At 35.9% G+C, this 23,285-nt stretch overlaps 1 protein-coding gene and 1 non-coding gene across 10 annotated transcripts in view; one reads left to right on the top strand and one right to left on the bottom strand.

Moving 5' to 3' along the window:
* The window catches only part of LOC114244033 (uncharacterized), a 178,886-nt gene that overhangs the window by 133,826 nt on the left and 21,775 nt on the right, over positions 1-23,285 (bottom strand). For 8 of the 9 annotated variants that reach the window (XM_089727272.1, XM_089727277.1, XM_089727275.1 and 5 more), the window contains exon 2: positions 8,095-8,134. The exons of the other annotated variant lie outside the window; for it this stretch is intronic. The gene's annotated coding sequence lies outside the window, so the exon portion shown is untranslated. The remainder of the gene's footprint in view (positions 1-8,094; positions 8,135-23,285) is intronic. 9 annotated transcript variants of the gene reach the window in all.
* Positions 329-401, top strand: TRNAF-GAA (transfer RNA phenylalanine (anticodon GAA)). Its single transcript has one exon. It is a non-coding gene; the product is annotated as a tRNA-Phe (tRNA).

The raw sequence follows: 23,285 nt of genomic DNA, 5'->3' as shown, positions 1-23,285 counted from the left end.
AGGTGGGTGGCGCATTTACGTTGTAGGTGTCTATGGGCTCCAGTAACACCTTACCACCAGGTGGGCTGTGTGCTCGTCCACCCATCTAAGCAATAAAAAAAATGATAGATTCTGATAAAATGTAAATAAAATGTATCGGATTAAACTGCGCACCGCAACAATAATGACATAATGACCTTAATTGCTTCGGAATGCTGAAGGACTACTACTAGTGATTTGGAGCTGCAAATTCTTTAGCCAACAGTAATTTGCAGTCAAATTTATCAAACCTATCTTGATTTTTACTTATACTACTATAGCTATGGATAATTTCGTATACTTGACTACAGCCGAAATAGCTCAGTTGGGAGAGCGTTAGACTGAAGATCTAAAGGTCCCTGGTTCGATCCCGGGTTTCGGCAAATCTTTTGAAATTTTTTTGCTTCATTAAATAATAAACTTAACTTAAGCATGTATATTACTGTTGTTTATTTTTGTAAAATTGTAAAATTTTATTTATGTAATGACGACTTATACAATTTTTTTTTATATTATCACGCTACTTTGTCGAGTGCTTGAGAAGACCGCGTGAAATTGGCACTTAAGTAAGTATCAAGACACTATGTTAGACGTTACGTTGTTATTGAATTTAATAAGATTATATTGCACACATATACATAATATTAGATAAAGTAGTAAATTAGTTATCATAAAACACGCTCATAATTAATAAAGGATCGTGATATACTAGTCATGTTGAATACATTTGTCAAACCCACAACTTATACGGATCTGTCGACATCAAAATTAAATATACAAACCGTTTACCGCAAATCATGCGAAAGAACTAAACAATGAGGGGAAAAAAACACGTAAAGAGAACACAAAAATGTAATTTGAACTCTCTTTTTAAAGTAATAAAATTCAAAATTACAATTTAATAAACGCCTCCTTACTTCTAATAGGGGATATTCTGAGGACCCTCGAAATAAATGAGAAAGGAAAGAGCAATGGGACAATGGCGGAACTAAATTGCATTGCACTAATTAGCTGTGCAAAAACATTCGGTCGATCAAACTGTTCGTGATTATACAAGTATTTCCCATCTGTTGCGGTCGGTGGTTTATTTTCGAATGAACAAACACGAGAGAACCATGTTTAATAAACATATAATTGGAAGAAAAAAAAATTGTCTGTAAAGTCGGTTTACTGACGATAGTTGAACGTGACAACGTCATAAAAAAATACTGATATGATGAAACGGTTTCGTTTTTTAAAGAAAATTTTAATTTTATTTGTTTGATAGATATTTTGTATGGACAATTGACACCACATTCACTCTTCACTGAACTTCATACTTGACGAAAACATGTAAATGTATTATTGTATAGCGACTGTCCACGCGGATGCATCGCTCACTCAAGTAGGAGAGAGACAGATGTCGAACACTGCCAAACGCGGAGGCCGATTGTGCCTCTTTGTCGCTCGTTGCGCGCTCTCGCTTGCACTTCAAGCCTTAAATGGAACGCCTCAATGAGTCATGTTTTTTCGTGCGTGCAGCCTCCATCGAATTATAAGACGTTGTCACGTCAATAGTGTTTATATCATACAATACTTATTTTGTTAATTAAGTAATTTCTTCGGCAGCCGGACAGTCTCTAAACATTTTGAAACCAATTAACAAAGATCTATTACTGAGTGCCAATATCTTTTTTTAGACAATTTTTACATCACAACACCGCATATTGAATATCCCATTGTTCTATACTGGAATGCATGATTGCTTCGGGGTAAAAATCGGTAAGTTAGTAGTGTATATTTATTTACCCTTGAGGTTAACAACATGCCCCGCTACTACCAAATGTACTAACTAATAAGGATGACCATTGACTGATTGATCATTGAGTAGTAGCTTTCAAGCTGAAAACAATTGAATACGCAGCCATTTTTAATTCCGTAACTGACCGTAGAGAACGGAAGGAACACCTAGGTATAGGGTATGACAAAGTATACGAGAAAATTAAAACAATCATAAATAATCGCAGTATGTATATCAGTTTAGATCTGGCATTATAAACACGTGAACCAATGACAGACTTATAGCAAACTTTAATTTTTTTGTTAACATTTCATGCGGTTTTACAGTCAAACTAAATATTTTCGTTAATGTAAATTAATGAAAGATAATTTCCAACAATACGATAAACAATCTTTATAAACTACATCTAACGTCTCAAAGCGTCTCATACAGGTCGATTATGTGTCTACGGGTTCCAATAATTTATATCAACGAGAAAGCCCGCACGAAAATTAAAAATAAACGTAATATAACACAAGAATAAACAAGGTGAAAACAACGTATTACGCTTCGCTCTCTCTCTCTCTGGAGGTTACATAAAACATCACGTAAAAATGTGAAACGTGAAATAAAAGGGAGTACAACGTGTAACAAAATGTTATGAAGCGAAAATTAGATTCAACGGATATACGGAGAGAAGATACGCCATAGACGCGCTACACAGAACGAACTTAAAGCCCCGGCAACGCGAAATCACATATAAAATTGACGCGAGTTGTTTTTCTTCGAAATTTGCACTCGATCTTGGCTGAAGGTAATTTTTCGATGCTTGAACTGAGCAAATCAGATTTCTTCAAGACTAAAGAACGTATTATATAAGAAATTTACGGTAGTAGGTAGGACTATATGGCCGCATTATTGTCATTTTAATAACGTCCGTCCAACCGTTCTTTTTTTGTTTTTGTTTTTTCTACCATTTCTGATAGCCTTGAGAAGCTATTAAAGCTTCGCCTTAACGTGTAGGTGAGCTCACAGGGCTCAAACAGGAAGAGCCACCGTTGAGATCCACGGACCGTTTGGATTAATGAAGTTGGAAAAAAGCTGACTAAAATAATTTAAAAAAATTATCAGTATTTAAGTCAGTCAGTAAGCAAGTCAGTATTTTTTAAACTCTAAATATACCTACAATCTATTATATATTCGAGTGAACAAAATTTTAGTTTCGATTTTACAAATTCACTTCGATTCGAACAAACATTGGCGCTAGCCCAACAGAGACGATTCCACGACATTCCCTCGAATTTTTGCACAACAAAAATCTATCACATCGGATCAGAAATTGCTTCGATCTAGGTGACGCGAAGGAGCAAAGCAACGCCGCCGTCGCCCAACACATATCGTCTTCTCGCATTAAAACTGTATAATCTCAAAACTTACTAATTTTACAGTCTTAAAGGTTTAACATGTAATATTTTTAATATTAATCATATTTGCAATATTTCTTTTTTAATTTTCACCAGTTAGATTATCTCTGTTTTAAAGTAAGATATAATTATGTATTAATTTTGTTAATAGTAGTCAAAACATAGGTAAACTAAAAAAAAAAATCTAAAACTAAACTACGCTCTTTTGACAGTATTTATGAGAAAAACACTGGTGATGCCAACTCAATTTCGAATATTTTTGGAAATTGTACACTTTTAATGCGAAAAGGCGATATCTTGTCGGAGCCTCCGGATCGGTTTTCGGTACGTTTAGGGTTTTCAAGCACCAGTTACCCTGCTCGTCAAACTCGTCGATTACGGCGAAGGGTTGTTTTAATTTAAACAACTTATTGTGGTAATGGTAATACTGGTTTATTAACCGTTTGAATTTCATTAATGTATATGTCGTGGCGTGCAACCTCTTTGACAGGACATAAGACCTACAATGACTAGACATAGACACAGACTAAGACAGAGACTTGACAAGAATTCGAAAATAAATGGAACGAGGGCGTACGTGACCAGCAGCGACACAGTACATTTTTTTGACTTCTGAAAAGACGGACATACAAAAAGACGAAAAAGAACGAATTGACCGTTCTCTTAAAAGACAACAACAGAACAAACGACTGTTCCACGACCTTCGACCGTTCAGTATAAAAACAGGAGGAATTGAAAGCAAAACACCGAATGTGATATCATAGCCTTCTCAAATAGCCATTTAAGTCTCATTTCGTTTCTACCATTTAACTCAAAGTATTACTCATAATTAAACCGAAGACTTTTTCTATTTGTACAGAACAACGAATACAGACTGTAATTTCGAATAACCAAAAGCCGTAAATAAATTTTAATAACATTATTTTGAGGAAATCTCACTTATCGAAAGATTTATTTGTGTATTTCCAGTATTCTGCCGACAAATAAAACATTTTGTGGAGTGCTTTAATTTATAACAGAATCTTCGATATTTTTTTACGGCTCTTTTGAAATGTCGCGAGTATAAGAGGGATTTGAAATGTGAAATGGAAAAGAAGCGACGAGCGCTTTACTGAACCGAGAACGCTATATGGGATATGTATACAATATGTTAAATCCGCACTGAATAAAGATCAACGCGAACAGAAAGAGATATTCTATTTTCTTTTTCGAAAATATCACGAAATAAAAAATTTGGGCATACATTTTGTATGAGCATTTTTAATATGCACGTCGATTACATAGCTTTACATAAATAGCTAAGGGTATGACTACACGGCCAGTTAGCGAAAACCAAATTAATATCCGTTCAGAAACAGTTTAGCTATACGAGTTTTGATTTGGTTCTATACAAAAAGCAACTTATTCAGTGTTAGTCAGTGTTCACTTGCAATTTCTACCAGAAATGTCGGTTGACGACAAGGTTTGTAATGGAAATTAAGCCTAATTCGGTACAAAAAAATTCATTGAGCACGTTAATTCTTAGGACTTTAATCTTGACTTATTTAATATATTGTCTTCTTCTTATAAAAGAAAGACTGAACAGCTGTTATACAACTGAAATTTCTCATGTCTGAAGGTGGATGGTAGCGATTCACGTTGTGATATTTATGAACTCTGGTAATCAGTTAACATCAGATGAGGCGTGAGCTCATTCGCCCGGTTACTTCATTAAAGAAATCATTTGAGATTATTTTCGTTTCAACACAATATCAGTATGCATGTGCCATAAATATACATGATGTTTTTTTTATCCTACCTATGCTGATAGCCTTCAGATGCTATATCAGCGTTAACCTAGCGTGTAGGTGAGCTCTCGGGGCTCAAAGCGGAGCTAACACTGGCCCTAGCAAGAGCAGTGCTTCGCAGAATCAATCACCGGATCGGAAACACGACCCACTGAGAAGTTCCGCGAGAAACTCATTGGGTTGTGTCTGTGGGTTAATTTCCTCGAGCCCTTCGTCGCAAGCGACGGGTTCGACGGGGACGGTGACCGGATACATGTTCGGTTGGAACACACGGACTGGCGACGCGAAAAATCGCATTCTAAGCATTTATTGCCCCAGCTCGCCAGTCACTCCACAAAACTATACAGAATAGACGAGTTCATGCAGTCAGTCCGCAACGACGGCCTTAAGCACTCGGTTTTTTTTTTATTGCCCTTGTAGGCAGACGAGCACATGGCCCACCTGATGGTGAGTGGTTATCGTCGCCCATGGACTTCAGCCAGGGGCAGAACCAAGCCGCTGCCTAACGCTTAATACTCTCCACTAGCTTCGTGTGAAGAAGGACATGTCATAGCGCTCGGGAAGCACCGTGGAGGGGAGCTCATTCCATAGCCGGTTGGTACGTGGCAAAAAGACCTCTGGAAACGCACTGTGGATGACCTCAGTGGCTCCAGGTAGTATGGATGTACTCTAGTCTAGGTGCCAGACACCTTACTTAAAATGTTAAAAATCACCTCTCTCAAATTAGACTTATAACTTTTGTAACCTGTAAAATATAGGAGCATTGCTATAAACAACCATACGTCGCAGTGGGCTCTACAAGATTTTGATTTAAACACGCAACCACATCCTCAACATTCAACCTACAACATACTGCTGCATACACAATACACATACGGCGCTCTGTAATTAAAGCTCTTGGCATGTGGTGTTTTAAGCTCACATGAGATGGTATCAAAATCCTGCTTAAGCTGCAAATCATTTATAATGTTATGGGTGGTACAGACTAACATAACGGAGGCTGTGACCACAAACCCTTAACACGTAGTTATTGTACTGTAAAAACATACGAGATAGGACATACTAACTAAAATTACTAGCTTTCATACATATATCTAGGAAGACGTCTCTCAAATTCAATTAAGGACAACTCAAAAACCACTGGTCATATTTGAATAAAACATAAATAGGACCACATGAGAAGCAATTTCACAACGCCCTCCACACCGCCAGAGACAGAAACAAATGGAGAAAGATCGCGAGAAGAAGTTATCTACTTAACAGTAGTTGGTCGTGAGCTAGTCCACCCATCAAAGCCATAACAAAAAAAATTGATTCACATAGAAAAAAGTACTGAGGTTAACACACACGGACAACAAATAGTTGAATTGAGGAAATCCACATTTTTTAAAGTCCATAGGATAATAAGTACATAAAAAAGTACGGAGGTTAACACACACGTACAACAAACAGGTGAATTGAGGAAATCCACATATTTTAAAGTCAATAGGATAATAAGTCCATAAGATAATAAGACAACAACTATCAAAACAATGTGGGTAATTCAAAGGCTCGATAATTCAGTTTTAGTGTTTATTTTCGGACTCCTCAAATGGTTTGAGGTCAAGGTTCTATTTGGGTATGTTTGCACCTTCATCACGTCAGAGCGAAGGGTCGACGGGTATATCGCTCGGCGTATCCGCCTGCATTAGTCACCTGACAAAATGTATATGGTAGTTTTATGTCCCGAGGATGTGTGGCGAACGCATTTACAAAGTTTGTTCACCTCCCCGGCAGCTGTGAGTGAGGCTTAAGGTGAATTATAGTCGTTACATTTACGTTATAATCTTTGTTTGGTGTTAGAATTTTTAAACTTTAAACTTACGAGTAATTAACTGTTTTTTTTTTTTAACATTCACGCCACGTTAACTGGTCCCGTGATAAGTTCGTAAAGAACTTGTGTTACAGGTACCAGATAACGGAAATAAATATAAGATTTTTATTATACACATACACATATTTAATATACATCCATAACCCTGGAAAAGACATTTATATTTATCATACAAATATCTTCCCTTGGCGGGATTCGAACCCGCGACCCCTTGTGTAGTGACCATGTCACTTACCACTACACCAGACGGCCGTTAGAAGTACTATTTTCGTTTTGAGTATATGAAAAAACAACATAATTTGAGTGTAAGCGTCGCTTGATGCGCAATACAGCCGCTTTTCTTTCCCTAAAAGGGCGATTTCCTTCATTATACGGACCACGTTTTACTGATTTTAAAGACACTTTGTAAGAGCACTTCCGATTTCGTGCGATTTTTGGTCGAAATTGCTATTGGTGACTTCCCCATTGTGTTGGTACACTTTAGCCCCCGCAATTTATCAGGACTCTCTTGAGGACCGTTCCTTTTGTCTCACGTGAGGCCGCCTTCTTTATACCGCCGGCTCTCCTCGGGCCATTGTATGATTTATGATCACCGTGCCCATTTTTATATCCCTGGTTCTATTATCCTGTGTAACGTCAGCTGCAGATGCGTTTGTTTGTGTATTAATTTGGGGATGTTTTACATGTATTTTTGCTAATACTATTGAGAGATGGCTGAGACTTATAGTTTCGGACCTGGTTGGAGAGACCAATTCTACTTCCGTGCGGCTGTATCACTCTTCAAACCGCGGCAAATCATAATCTCCCAGCAAAAATAGACAGGGTAATACATAGCCGTTAAGGCTTCCAATGAACATTAACACAGCTCGTGACGCGTACGACCAATGAACTGGTTCAATAATCGTGAAAACAATATAATAATGAAATTGTTTTAAGACTGACACAAACAAAATATATCTATTACATTTACGTGTTCGATGTGTTCTAAAAAGGCTCATAATAAAAAATAAGACAGTTAAAATACGATAAGCATGTAGTGACAAATATTCAGAATTTAGAAAGAGATATTTGCTGATACCAAGTACGTAAATTAAGGAATTAATGTTGTACTTTTAAAATAAAAACAGATTATTGATAGACGTAAATTTATTTTGAAAAAAGCTTATGATTCAAAGTAAATAAAACAAATAATAAATAATTAATATGAACATTTAATAATGACTACATACTTACATTTTGCAGGAGAATAGTTTCAGAAAGCAGCGCAGAAAATCTGTAGCAAAGAAAGCATTTTTTTATATTAAAATGTCTGCAAGCATTATTAACTATGTGCTCTATTACCGAGGGCAAATTAGCTAAAGGCATGGTAACAACAAGTTGGTGAGACAGAGGCCAGTTGGAGGCGGTATCCAACAGGCTGTCCACTTCGCAGCGGACCGATCTTCATGGAAAGACTTACATACGTGTGGTCGCGATCCTCAATAATGAGGGATAGACGAAGAAGAAGAATAGCTCTATTACCCACATTCTAAGACGTGACCCTCAAAACTCTCTCAATCGAGGATATGTTAATAAACCACTCGAAGAATCCTCGAAATCAGTACTATTAATAATCGCAATTCCGCACCGTCATGCTATCTTGACAATTTCCAAAGTCAGAAAATTTATAATAACAATAAATTCTCTTGGTTTTACTTTCACCATTGCTTCCAAAAAACGGGTGGCCAAGAAATTTCGAGATGACGTCCTAGAGCGTTGGCTAGTATTAAAATTTGTTGTAGGAAATTCCAATCGTATGGTTTAATATCATATCATATCTTTATAATAGCATATCTTTCCGGCTCCGCTCAAAATCAAAGCTTTGCAGTTAGTATATAACATTATATACTATTATAATATTGTACTATAATATATCAGTATATAATAGTTCAATGGTATTTTATAGTTATTATTTAATTTGATATTTAGAGAATAAAAAAAAGCAAATTGAAAACACGTATACTCGATTGTATACAAGCTTTATATTTTTATTCGTTTATAATCGAAACTCAATTACGTAAACATAAATTATACTGAATTATATTATTTATATGTAATGTGTTAAGTTGACTTCATTACCGGGAAAATACAAAATGGCGTCGCTTGAGTTCAACGTTCTTAACACATTCATTCGACATTATAAATTGGGCGTCGGAAGTACTGGCGGTGGTATCTTGCTCGCAAATAGGCATTAAACCAACAAGCTGGCAAAAACAGCGGATGTTTCGTCCCTTGGTCGTAAAGATAGCGACACACAGCATTCCAGCAAATTTTTCCAGTTGGCCATTGTGAGAATCGCACAAAGAACATCGGTCTTTGAAGCGTGTGCAAATTTTCAAGTTAATCAGAGTTCTGGAAATTAGTAAAAACAACGTTCAAATGTTCATTTACGTACAAACATGGCATACATACGTAGCAAACTAATAAAATCGTGTTAAAATCTATTATATTCAACTGCAACCAGACTTCTCTGCTGGGTTTGGCCTAAATCAGGACAATTATAACCGACTAGATTTTTATAAAAGAAATGGATAGCGAAATTTAAGTTGTGTTCACACCCTGCTTACTTTTTATCATATTACTAGCTTTTGCCCGCGACTTCGTCTGCGTGGAATAGTTCACAAATAATGCTTTATTTTAGAACAAATTTGGTTAGCATAAAAAAAACGTTATAGTGAGCCAACCTTAACATATTGACATATGCTGTAGCGGACTTTTTTATGTCGATCTTTTAAAGGCGAACAATTCTGTCATACATTACTTTAAGTTTCTTTAACAGTTTCTGCAGCGCACGCAGCGGAACCTCTCAAAAGGGATCAAAGCCCCGATTTTGAACCATTCTTTATCGGTGCTCCGCTTGTATTGGTTTTAGCTTGATGTATCCTATAGCCTTCCTCGATAAATGGGCTATCTAACACTGAAAGAATTTTTCAAATCTGACCAGTAGTTCCTGAGATTAGCGCGTTCAAACAAACAAACTCTTCAGCTTTATAATATTACAATAAATACCATATATTTTATGCAATACTATGAATTAAATAAAAAATACACGGTGGGGTGATAAGCTTAGAGCAATCAACAACAACGACAGACAATTGTAAATCCAAAACGCCGCGCAAACCTTATCTACAACTCTACGGTCCTCGAGCTTCATTACCACAATCTTATCATTTATATGATAACAAAGTATTGGAATTATAGATTCCGCTTAATATTATAACAGCTTCAGCGGTTGTCGCGTATTTTATTTTCGGCATTCACACAGGGTTGGACAATGAAACTTGATTGAATTTAAAGGCATATAGCGTATAGATAGCGTAAAGGCATATAGCATATACGTCAATGCCCATTGGATGTGGAAAACTACATATTATAACTAGAGAATCCGTATAACTTATTGTGATCAGATAATTATATTAATAGTAAAGGAATAATAATAAAAAAGAATTATGGATAATTTTCATATGCCCATTTACCTTAGCGATAGTAGGACGTATTGTGAGATTGCGACAGTAGGCAAGGTGTTATGAGTTTCTACCTATAGGTTGTGGCAAAAAAAAAACTGTAATGCCTTAAGTCAAAAGAGTATTGGGAATGGATGTGTTTGTTTATGGTTCCAAACTATTTTGTTTGTTTCTGTATTGGCACAACCTTTTTTCTATTTGAGAACTAATGTTTTGTGTATTTTTTATTCTTTCGCGGTACTTTGTTTGGCAGAAGAATACAATGGAATTGGGACGTATCTGGTATCTCAAAAGGGATTCATTAACAACTGAATACTAGGTATATTAGTTCAGGTACCCGTCTGGAGCGATTTGCAAACCAGTTCACGTGACAACAGCGACCTACTTTCGCAATATTTTACGTAACTTATCAATGTTTGTTAGGTCAAATTCTGTCAGCTAAATTAGAAGTACTGAATCGTGCTAGTTGACGGAATGAAACGGAGTCACGACCCTCAGCAATGAGAGACCAATTGAAGAGAGAGAGAGAGAGATAGGACCCATTTCATAATTGCTGCACTCGGAGTTGGATTCTCACCAGGGAACTCATCAATGATTAGAAGCACAGACATAGGATTGTATAAGCATATTATTATATATATAAATAATATATAAAACACGCATTCCAAATGTGAACATGAAACACTCGTTTTTAAAATACGATTTTTTTCCTATGAATTTATTTGTTTACCAATCAGTTACTGAATCTTTAACCATACCTTAATTGTTCTTTATACAACTTCATAACGTTCTTAAGCTTTATAGCTTTAAACATTAAAACAAGAACCTAATAAGTAACATCCAATTATTTTTTTCAATTTCTCCTCATTCACTACACCGAAAACTAAATAGGATAATAATTTATCATTATGATATCATTAAACCCGAAGAAGCTCTAAATTAAAAAATAAAACAGTAAACAATTCACACCACATCGTCTTTGAGGTTCCCTCAAACTCACGCTTAGTTTAATATTTTTTTAATTTATTTACGGCCAATGGTTACAAGACCTTATAGCCTACTCACGCTTGGTAAGCCACGATGTTGCCAACTATAATAAAAACTACAAAGAGTTCGAATCCTTGGCATTAAATCTTATCGCATCTGTTATTTATGGTATATCACTTCGACTGAAGGACACAGATTCCGAACATGATCCGGAATGAATGAATCCTCCACTCCGATAATCCGAAGCGTGTAATTTGTCACGTCGTTAAGTATTCCAGTTTAACGTCTGGCCGCCATTAAAACGAATTTCCCGCGAAAATTTTAGATTATGCGTTAAGTAATCAGCTCAAGTTATAACGTAACGAAAAATTACCTTGCAAATCATAAAGATTGGACTTAATTTTTAGGGCAAATGAAAAAATTTCCTTGATACGACGTTTATTTGGAATTTAAATTACGCTGCTGATCTTAGCTGCGAAATCTGAGTTTTCGATCATTCTCAATGGTATTGAACAACCACAATTATATTATTATAACTTATAGGAGTAACGCAAAATTTAAACATAAAAGAAAATCGATTTCAGCAAAATAAAATGAGAAAGTCATCAAGGTAGTCGAAGTCAGTTAAATATGCATTTTTAAGGATAACTCAAAAACTACTGGTCACATTTTAATAAACTTTAGATGGTACATAAAAATCACCAGCTTTCAACTATAAAAAAAATGATCAAATTTTTTTTACAAATTTTTTAGTGAGTCCGCGCGGGTAGGTACCACCGCCCTGCCAATTTCTGCCGTGAAGCAGTAATGCGTTTCGGTTTGAAGGGTGGGGCAGCCGTTGTAACTATACTGAGATCTTAGAACTTATATCTCAAGGTGGGTGGCGCATTAACGTCGTAGATGTCCATGGGCTCCAGTAACCACTTAAAATCAGGTGGGCTGTGAGCTCGTCCACCCATCTAAGCAATAAAAATAAAAACAAATTTACCAAAAGATCATTCAGTGCAAACGTTTATAAAAGATTTTTAAAAATGAAATTGATAAATAAAATTTTAAGAGATAGGCGTTATCATATTGAAGCAAATAGGCAGGATGGTAGAGCTATGTGAGCTTCCATAATCTCCCCTATACAAATTAATTATAATTATAATTTGCGTAATTACTGGTGGTAGGACCTCTTGTGAGTCCGCGCGGGTGGGTACCACCACCCTGCCTATTTCTGCCGTGAAGCAGTAATGCGTTTCGGTTCGAAGGGTGGGGAAGCCGTTGTAACTATACTTGAGACCTTAGAACTTATATCTCAAGGTGGGTGGCGCATTCACGTTGTAGATGTCTATGGGCTCCAGTAACCACTTAACACCAGGTGGGCTCTGAGCTCGTCTACCCACCTAAGCAATAAAAAAATAAAAAAATACGTTTCGGGTTGTTACTAAGTTTCGAGTACGTGATTTCTTACGTGATAAAATTTGGATAACGTTTGCGGGATTTGATCATAGGGACAGTTGCATCGCTTGATACGAGTACCAACTGATTTAATTTTCCAAATTGTTCTCAATAGATTGCCTTCCGAAAACTGTCTTGTAGAAAATCGTCAAAATTTATATCCATCATAGAGCCAAAAGTGACATTAAAGAATAACACCAACTAGTCACGTATTAACAAAGCTCATAAGGGCTCATACGAAGCCAAATAAAACCTAAGTATGTACCACTTGTCTTTAATCTACCTTCAGTAATACCTTATCGTTTTAAATAATCTATACTAATATTGTAAAGAGGAAAGATTTGTTTGTTTGTTTGTATTCAATAGGCTCCGAAACTACTAAACCGACTTGAAAAATTCTTTCACTGTTTGGAAGCTTCACTATTCCCGAGTGACATAGGCTATAATCTTTTTTGAAAAAAATTAGGTATCCTTACTAAAACTCCAATAATTTAAACAAAGGTGTAAAAAAAATTACCTAAAATATTCTTTACGTCGCGTGCTCTACGAAAACTATTGATGATAGAATAAAATAATGTACTACGATTTTGTAAAAAACATTATTATTTACAAAAAGTGTCGCGACAGCATATGTCTAACTATTATAACTATGCCGCAGTAAGTGTTTTTTAATTTTAAAAAATAAAACAACGCCAAATATCGTTGAAATTTTTGTTAAAGACCAGAGCGGAGCCGGAGCGGGCCGCTAGTCATCTATAAAACTTTAATATTTTATAATATTTTTAGGCAAATTAAAAAGACAGCAGAAAGAACTAAATCCTGAAGCATCTTGCCCGCTTAATTAATATCAATATTCTAATAAAATTCCCAGAGGAATTAATGAGACGTTGATGAGATTCATTGTGACTGTATAATCTTTTTTAATCACGCACTTCGATAGCAAGCATACATCGGTTATAAAATGAATTTAAATGAGCGTTTTGTTGTTCTAATCAAAAATAGATAATTTATGTTTGGCTGACAATTAATTCTAAATTGAAATTATTTTTAGTTTAAAACTGTAGTACTTTAAGGAACTAAAGTATAGACGAAGTATTTGAAGTTTAGTTAGTATTTAAACGAATCAAAATACAGAGTGGTCAAAAACCGTGTGGCTTTGAAATGGATTTTATTTTAAAACTATAGTACTCTAAGGACCTAAAGTATAGACCTAATATTTGAAGTTTAGTTAATATTTAAACGAATCAAAATACAGAGTGGTCAAAAACCGTGTGGCTTTGAAATAGATTTTATTTTAAAACTATGTATAGTACTTTAAGGACCTAAAGTATAGATCTAATATTTGAAGTTTAGTTAATATTTAAACGAATCAAAATACAGTGTGCTAAACCTGTCAAGATATAAAGTAAGTAGGCTTTGAAATGGTACCCCACACAGAAATCGAACAGATCTCTGATCAGTGCTCGATAATGTAGAGATGTTCATGTTCAAGTCATAAGTAAAAAATAAATTGCTAAAAGCAAATCCTGAGTATCTTGCTGATTCTATCAGTGGTTAAACTGCATCCGGAATCAATATTAAAATATTGACGACTAGAATGAATAATTAACCTTTCATTTTATTTTGAACAGCTAGATAGACAATTTAATCAAGTAAGGTCATCAAAATCTCTGTTAACCCCATATTGATGTTGCACAACAGAAAATAATTTCGTACATTCCATACTGTATCAATCTATAAAAATACTCCAATACATTGGTATGTAAGAATTTGTATCTTTTTCTTTTCCTACCTTACGCTGATAGCCTTGAGAGGCTATTTCAGCGTAACCTTAACTAGTAGATGAGCTCACGGGGCGAATTCGTTAACACTGGCCCTAGCAAGAGCAGTGGTTCGCAGAATCTACCACCGGATGGGAAACGCGACCCACTGAGAAGATCCGGCGAGAAACTCAGTGGGCTGTGTCTATGGGTTAATTCGCTCGTCGAATATATTCTATGTGTATGTGATTTTAAAAGATTTTTTGGACAATATTTTAATTATTTTTATAGCCATTATTTAATTTTTTTTAAAAACGACAATTATTTTGTGCCTAATTCGTTTCTCCCTGTACAAAGTTTCGTGAGAGAGACGCCTCTAGGCGATAAAGTCGTCAATTGAAGACTTTTAATTATTATTTATTATTAGGTTTACTACTCATTTTATTTATTTTATTAGTCTACTTCAAATTGTTAGCTTAAAATGTAAAATTGTCGGGGAATAAAGGAATTATTATTATTATATTATTATTACTGCTTATTTATATTAGTTTTGGTAAAGAACTATAAGAAATCTATTTATAATATACAATTACTGAATTCCAGTACTATTTCAGTGTAAATAGACCCCCCTCATCCAAGTTGACGGTGTTACGTCAGAAGCCTTCCTTGAATTTTCAAATGCATAAAATTTCAATTAAATCGAATTAACAACGCTCGAATACCTACATTACACATTATTTATTTATTGAGATGATTTGGGTATTTAGGTAAATTATTAACGAGCATGTTCGGCTAAGCGTAAATAACAGTATGTTAGTTGAAATTCTTTGAAGTTCTTCATCAAAAGACGCGAAATTGTTTTATTATTATTTACTTCAGTATTAGGTATCGCTACGTCGATGCCTCGTTATTTTTTGTAATTCTATAATAATAATAATAACTAGCGGTCCCGCGGTAGTGAAATTCGACTATAATTAATTGAAATTATAAGTTTGAACATTATTATGATTCTATTGTCAAATTATATAATTACAGATTTCGCCAATACTACACTTTAGGCAAATATTAATGAAGACAAACAATATTTAATCTATTCTCAATTTGACCACAGACTATAAGCAATAAGAAAAGTTTGACAATATACAAACAATATGGCTGCGTGAGTGTATCAAATACATGGTAGTGTAATGTTTTTTTATTGATTTATTGTATTTTTTATGCATAATTTCAAAAAAATATGAGCATTCTGCACTTCTTCTCTATATTCTCTATAAGTGTGGGAAATTTCATACTGCTCCGTCCGCGCAATTTTCGTAAAAAGAGATACAAAGTTTTTGCTTCACGTATTAATATATCCAATCTTTCTCTATGGAGCCGAAATCTGGTCTCTAAGATTGCAGGATCGCCGTAAAATCGATGCACTGGAGATGTGGTGCTGGAGACGCCTCCTAAAGATCCCATGGATGGTATTCCACACCAATGCATCCATCCTCAAAGAACTCGGTATCAAAGACCGACTTTCGTCAACACATCTCCAGAAAAGAGCACTCGATGGAGAGACTGGTAGTCCAGGGCCGGGTGGAAGGCAGAAGATCACGCGGCCGCTCACCGACCCGCTGGACTGACCTAATAAAGAAGGCAACTGAGTCCACTATGGTCGAATGTACTCGTAACGCTTCGAACCGCCAGACCTGGAAGCGCATTGCCTGGAGGGCGGTTGGCGGGAGCATGGGCGACATAACAGGTCCTACTGCACATACAGCGTCAACGCAACCACGACCACTCTGACAAGAGTGTCCGACTGAGAAGAAGAATTAATATATAGATAATTATAATAATAAACATTGATTCCAAACATAAATTTACAAAAAATGAAACAAAAATTAAAAAAAAGTAACGAGGCTTGAAAAAGGGTTACGGGCTCAGCAATGCCTAACAGTACCGAGACAATCGGCACTGCGGCGCTGATCTTCCGCCGGCACCTGCGGAGGGACGTGCACACCAGCATCAGACCGACCAATCATTATCTGAGCTTAGAATAACAACAATAACTGCAACAACAACAATAAAAACAATTGTATACATATATTAAATTATAAAAAATTACAATTACAATGCAATGCTATAATCTAGAGGAAAATTAATTGATTAATGACCAATTTAAACCTAAATTTTTTTGCCGGTACCTATTGTTATGCATAACGACTGCAAAAGGCACAAATACAGATAAACGATCCCGCATAGCGGTTCAGTTAACGAACTTAATCTAGATCAGAGTTCCCCAAACTTTTTTGTGTCGCAGACCCCTTGCCGTGTTTTTCCGTGTTGGGTAGACCCCCTACTTACCTGATATTGATTTTCAGTAAATTTCTAACTGTAGTAAAGTTTAGTGTTAAAAACTTAAAGTAAAAACACATATTAATTTATACATTTATTAATTGAATTTAAATTAAAACTACTCAAAATAAAATTTTGTATCTGTTATGTAAAATATACGCAACATAAAATAAACATAAAATAAACTATAAATAAAATAACATAAGCAATAAGTCAATATTTTTAGTGAGAAGGATGAACCTGATGCTTTAATAATAAATTATCAACATTTGGCGTAAATTTTTAAGGGTTAATCTTAAATCTCCTCGGCTAATGATGTCTTGATATTATAAGATAGTATGATGTAAGTAAATAGGTACTATCAGTATATGTGTTGAGATCCACTATCGTGGACCCCCAATTTTTTTTCGCTGACGTAGACCCCTTGCATGTTGTCATAGACCCCTAGGAGTCGATATAGACCACTTTGGGAATCACTGATCTAGATGCTACCGGATAATTCCGGTTACGATCGGCTCACTTGATTCGTATTTCAAAGACCCATAGGTTTGCTTTCATCGCTGCAATGCAATCGACTTGACTACAATGCCATCACTATGTACAAACGGAATAATCGATCCATTGGATAATTTCCTAGTCTAGCTTGGTATCTGAACAACGTTCCTCTCCTAGAACGGACATCAGCCCTTAGATAACATCATTTTCCGAATTAAATTAACCCGCTTTAGAAAATCAGACGTTTAAAGCCGAGGGATCGTCCTCAACTTAATTACATTCAATTCTTATCTCATGACGTCATTCCCAAAAAATAAATACTAACAGCAAAATGAAAAGATTAAGTTAAAACGTATTCAGATAATGGAAGTTGTTTAGTGTTGCGTAATTGCAACGCTTCGGGGGCAAACCGTTTCAAATCTCGTTATTGCGGGTCGCGACAATAAAAATAAATTAACAACTTGATATTTGCTGACTATTCGAAGGAAGCACCGTGACGCTGGATAATAAGCCTACCATTATATCGCAGGATGATAGCACTCGCTTAGCCAATGATAAAGACGATCTAATTGTAGCTGACAGCCGTAATGATCACTCTGGGCGAAGTCATCGGTTGATACACAAAACTGTTTTTACAACGTCATATTAATTTAACGGCTGTCTGGTGTAGTGGTAAGTGACATGGTCACTACACAAGGGGGTCGCGGGTTCGAATCCCGCCAAGGGAAGATATTTGTATGATAAATATAAATGTCTTTTCCAGGGTTATGGATGTATATTAAATATGTGTATGTGTATAATAAATATCTTATATTTATTTCCGTTATCTGGTACCTGTAACACAAGTTCTTTACGAACTTACCACGGGATCAGTTACCGTGGTCTAATTGTTAGTAAATATTTATTTATTTAAATTTACTACCTATTCTAGTAACTACGAGGAGTTATACTAGATTCACGGAAAGAGTCGAGCTAACGGGGCTCAGTCTGGCAAATTTGTGAACACTAGCCCTAGCAAGGGCAGTGCTTCGCAGAATCTACCACCGGAACGGAAACGCGACCCACTGAGAAGATTCGGCTAGAAACTCAGTGGGCCAGAAACTCAGTGGGCCAGGAACTCAGTTCGTTTCGGTGTTGTGCGCTGACTTGCTATTGAGGAGGCTGCATTTATACGATAGACTAAAAAGAAACTTCTTAAGGTAATAATAATTTTGCAAAACGTTTTAAGCTTGCGCGACTGTCTACATTACACACTATTATTTAAAGGTTCTTAGCACGATTTTCCAAAATTAATAATAAGTATTTCGTATTATTTAAAACTTTCACAGGTGTCTACTTTATACACACTATTATTTAACGGGTTCTTAGCACGATATTTACGTTTAATAATAGCATATCGAATCGTTTAAAACTCGCACAGCTATCTCATTATACACACTAGGCACTATTTAAGAGTTAATTAATTACACTATTATTTAACGGGTTCTTATCACGATTTCCAAAAAGGTCAAGTTTCAGGGACACGACCTTCAGCAATGAAGAAAGCGACGAAGAAGAAGAAGAAGAAGAATCACGATTTCCAAATGTATTAATAGTATTGAGAATTATTTGAAACTTACGCAACCATGTAGGTTATACACACTATTATTTAACATTAGGTTTTTAGTGCGATTTTTACATTTTATGAATTCTCGTAATTTCGGTGATTTTGCAAGCGCCATAGATGCACGGATAGACTCTAGAATTTGTTCTAACTTCGTTGAATACTTTTAGAATTTCAGTAATTCCATTTTCGCTGCAAACTTTATACACCAGCAGCAAGTCTCGAACAAGCCGGCTTAGTTGCAGCACTTAGCGTAAACAACGCGCTGTTTAATTTCACCTAACTTTGTTAAGTGAAGCTTATGCGTTACCTGAAAGTTTGAAGACTCGTTCGCTCTCGGGACGTACACAGGTAGGTTTAGTGCTACGGTTGGAATTAATTTTAGAGCCTGGTTAATCAAACTGTGACCATCAACTGTTTCTTTTTGGATTTAGTGAACACACTTTTTACTGGTGGTAGGACCTCTTGTGAGTCCGCGCGGGTAGGTACCACCGCCCTGCCTATTTCTGCCGTGAAGCAGTAATGCGTTTCGGTTTGAAGGGTGGGGCCGCCGTTGTAACTATACTTGAGACCTTAGAACTTATATCTCAAGGTGGGTGGCGCATTTACGTCGTAGATGTCTATGGGCTCCAGTAACCACTTAACACCAGGTGGGCTGTGAGCTCGTCCACCCACCTAGCAATAAAAAAAAAACAAATTGAATATGCAATTTCGAAAAGGGCACATCTTTGAAAATATAAAATGTTCAGGAAATGAAAAAAACTGATTATTTTATAAAGTAGTGTAAAATTTAAAATATTAACTTTTGAGATATATTTTAGTGTTAATTAGCAATTGAAAATTACTGGAATTAATATAAAACGGGTGTAGGTAAGCCTCAAAACTACATGTATATGAAAAAACGTATTTGACAAAATATGCGACATGTGCCCTTTTCGAAATTGCATATTCAATTAAGATGCTATGATTTTATGAACTGGAAGGAGTGACAGACGGTTCAGACCTAAACGAAATTTATTAATGGAAAGTGGAAATTAATTTAACGACTGCTATCCCATACGGGATCCCACTAAGAACTCGAAATTAAAGTCAAATGACGAGTCAAAATACCAAATACCTACTACAAATACTAAGTATTATTTAGTGAACACTTAAACAAGATCAGAAAAGACTGAGTTTCTCGCCAGGATCGAAAGGATTTTTTTTTTACCTATGCTAGTAGCCTCGAGGGGCTATTCTAGATTCACCGAGCTAGTAGGTGAGCTCACGGGGCTCAAACCGAGAGTGTTGCTAACACTGACCCTAGCAGGAGCAGTGCTTCGCAGAATCTACCACCGGATCGGAAACGCGACCCACTGAGAAGATCCGACGAGCAACTCAGTGAGCTGTGTTTATAGGTTAATTCGCTCGTCGAGCCCTTCGTCGTAAGCGACGGGTTCGACGAGGACGGTGACCGGGAATAAGTATGCTCATTAATCAATGCAAACGTAAAAACAAGCAAGCTGTGTACTAAACACAGACTTTCACTTATAATGTAAACATCAGTTTTAAATCAGAGCACTATTCCAGTTTCCAATAATGCTCGATATTAATATCGAAATGATCAATCGGAATGCGACGAGCGTATTAAACACATATCCGTTTAATTGCCTCCGAGAAATCGTATCGGATTCCTTGCAATTTACTAAATTAACAATTCACCCTGTACTCGTACTGCAATATCAGTAACAATAGTAATAAAATACATTATCCACTCGGGGGATAAATAGGGAGGCAGCTATTCTTTTTTTGGCTTACGATCGTAGAACAATCTTTTTATACGTAACAATACGACCATGCTATTGAGAGAAAATACGATAAATATATTTATAAATATGATTTTGAATAAAATAGAACGGGCAACGGCAGCTTCGACTTAAAATATTTTGGTCAAAATCGAAATCGTATTTCAAAGTTACCTCTTTAAAATTAGATCACTTATTTCAAACATTACTCGAGACAGACTAGGTATATTTTCTTTGTATAAAATTACTAAAACTAGAGGTCCCGCAGTAGTCGAAATTCGACTATAATTAATTGTAATTGTAAGTTTGTACACTATTATGATTGTATTTTATACTTCTATAATAAACTATAAAAAATATTAACAAAGACAAACAATACATATTTAATCTATTCTCAATTTGACGTCAAGAACAAAAGTTTGACAATAAATAGTATGCATGCGTGTGTGCGTCAAATACATGATATGTAGTGTGTGTAATGTTTTCTTTATTGATTTAATGTATCTTTTATGCATTATTTAAAAAAAAAATTAGCATTGTGCACTTCTTCTCTATATTTTCTATAAGTGTGGAAAATTTTATACTCCTCCGTCCGGGCAATTTTCGTAAAAAGGGATACAAAGTTTTTGGCTTCACGTATTAATATATAGATATGAATAAAATTACTTTCACTATGAAGGTAAATTTGATAAATTTCCGTATTTACGGATTGCAGGTCGTTTTGTGAGCCTGCTTAAACACGCCTCAACATTAGAATATTTGTGTCGCGAAGCAGTTATACAATACTATCTATATAATTCTATTTCGACGAGTATTGATTGAGGATCAAGGTAAACAACGGGTGAGGGAATTCAACATTTCAGACATTCGGCAAAATAAAATAACTAAACGACCAGGCCGCATCGTCGATCATACTCGTGGTATTGTCATGTTCATAATTGCTGTCGATTGAATCGAAATATTCAACGCTCTGTCGGAAAATCCGAAAATCGGATTAGAGGATGCGAGGACAATAGGCCCGAGCCATTCACCGATACTTATCATTAAATCTTCGGTGTCATCTGCAAAACGATGGAACAGCCGCCTAAAAGGTCCCATTTGGCACAGTAATAGTAAGTGCAAATTTAAATCACACGTTCACTGGTTCAAAATTCAAGTGCATTTTCAAGTCTGTAGTTATGTAGAAATGCGTGGCTTTATTATCATTTTGAATCCTTCGAATACATTAAGATCCAATTAAGAATTCATTGTTTAGCGATTTTTATCGAACATTTATTTAAGTACACGAGAATTAATGTAACGTTATTTATCCAATTACACCTTCTTGGTTCTAGTTCAATTAAACATTTACTTAGGCAAACGTATATTGGCAGAAAACTGACAAAGTCCGTCCGAATTGCCACTCAGCGTTCCCCCAACTACAACCGATATTTAGCTAGTGTTAACTTACCTAACTTACACGCTACAGGGTTTCGCACTCAGCGGAGAATGATTAATACACCGAACAATACCCAAAATGGAAGAAATAACCCACTTTTCTGGGCCCTTGGAGGGGAAAAATGTATTAGTTTTAAATGCACATCTATCATGTCACACCCTATCTAGTATATTGTCTTTTATGGTATTCAATACAAATGTGCTGCAGTAAATCTTTCGTACTCCACGTAAATAATTGCTTTTTAGATACGCCTTAGTAGCGTTTGAAGTTGTTTAAGGATGTTTGTTAACGAAAATAGATTTTACCTTGTTTGTCTTTTGTTATTGTTTTAACAACTAAAAAAGCGAGGAAATGACGGGATGGAATTTCGTTTTAAACTGTTGGAAAAGCCCATGGGCGCTCCAAGACGAATGTCACTGCCTTCCATCTTGAAACAATGGCATAAACAGATAGGACACTCAACCGTAAAATGTGCAGGTCGTGAGGTGTGTAGGAATTGGGAATTAAGGATATAGATAGAAATATATAAAGTTAGTACTAGATAGATAAAGAATCAAAAATGTATATAGTCGAAGATGCGGGTCCTAACCTAAACATCAGCCCGCTGAGTTTCTCGGCGGATCTTCTCAGCGAGGCGCGATTCCGATCCGGTAGTAGATTCATTCCCGAAGTAGTTACTCTTGAGTTGTTAGGTCTCCTTTGGAGGCGCTCGGGTAACTGTTAACAAATTCCACCCCTCCTGGCTGAGCTCTTGTTCGCCCTTGCACCAGCCCTGGTGAAACTAGAAAGGCTTCCGGGCCACTAGTAATATTTTAACCATAAAAAAAGGATGCCTGACTGTCTCTCATTCATAACACATTTGTTAAAACAGATATATCGGATATCATTAAACAGTTTCTTGCACTGCATGCAATGTATGTATCATGATACTTAGTTCAAATCAGCCGACGTACGGGGTCAACGTACCGCAGTGAGGCCGCCGCCAGCTGTCTTCGCTTGGTATTGCGTGTTCACTAAATATGCAATATACATCTATATAAAAAAACGGGCAAATAAAACAGTTCAATACCTTTT

The sequence above is a fragment of the Bombyx mandarina genome, chromosome 05 (assembly GCF_030267445.1).
Source record: "Bombyx mandarina strain Sakado chromosome 05, ASM3026744v2".
Classification (NCBI taxonomy): Eukaryota; Metazoa; Arthropoda; class Insecta; order Lepidoptera; family Bombycidae; genus Bombyx; species Bombyx mandarina.
Note: the sequence above shows the minus strand (reverse complement) of the source record. Positions and strands in the feature narration are given on the sequence as shown.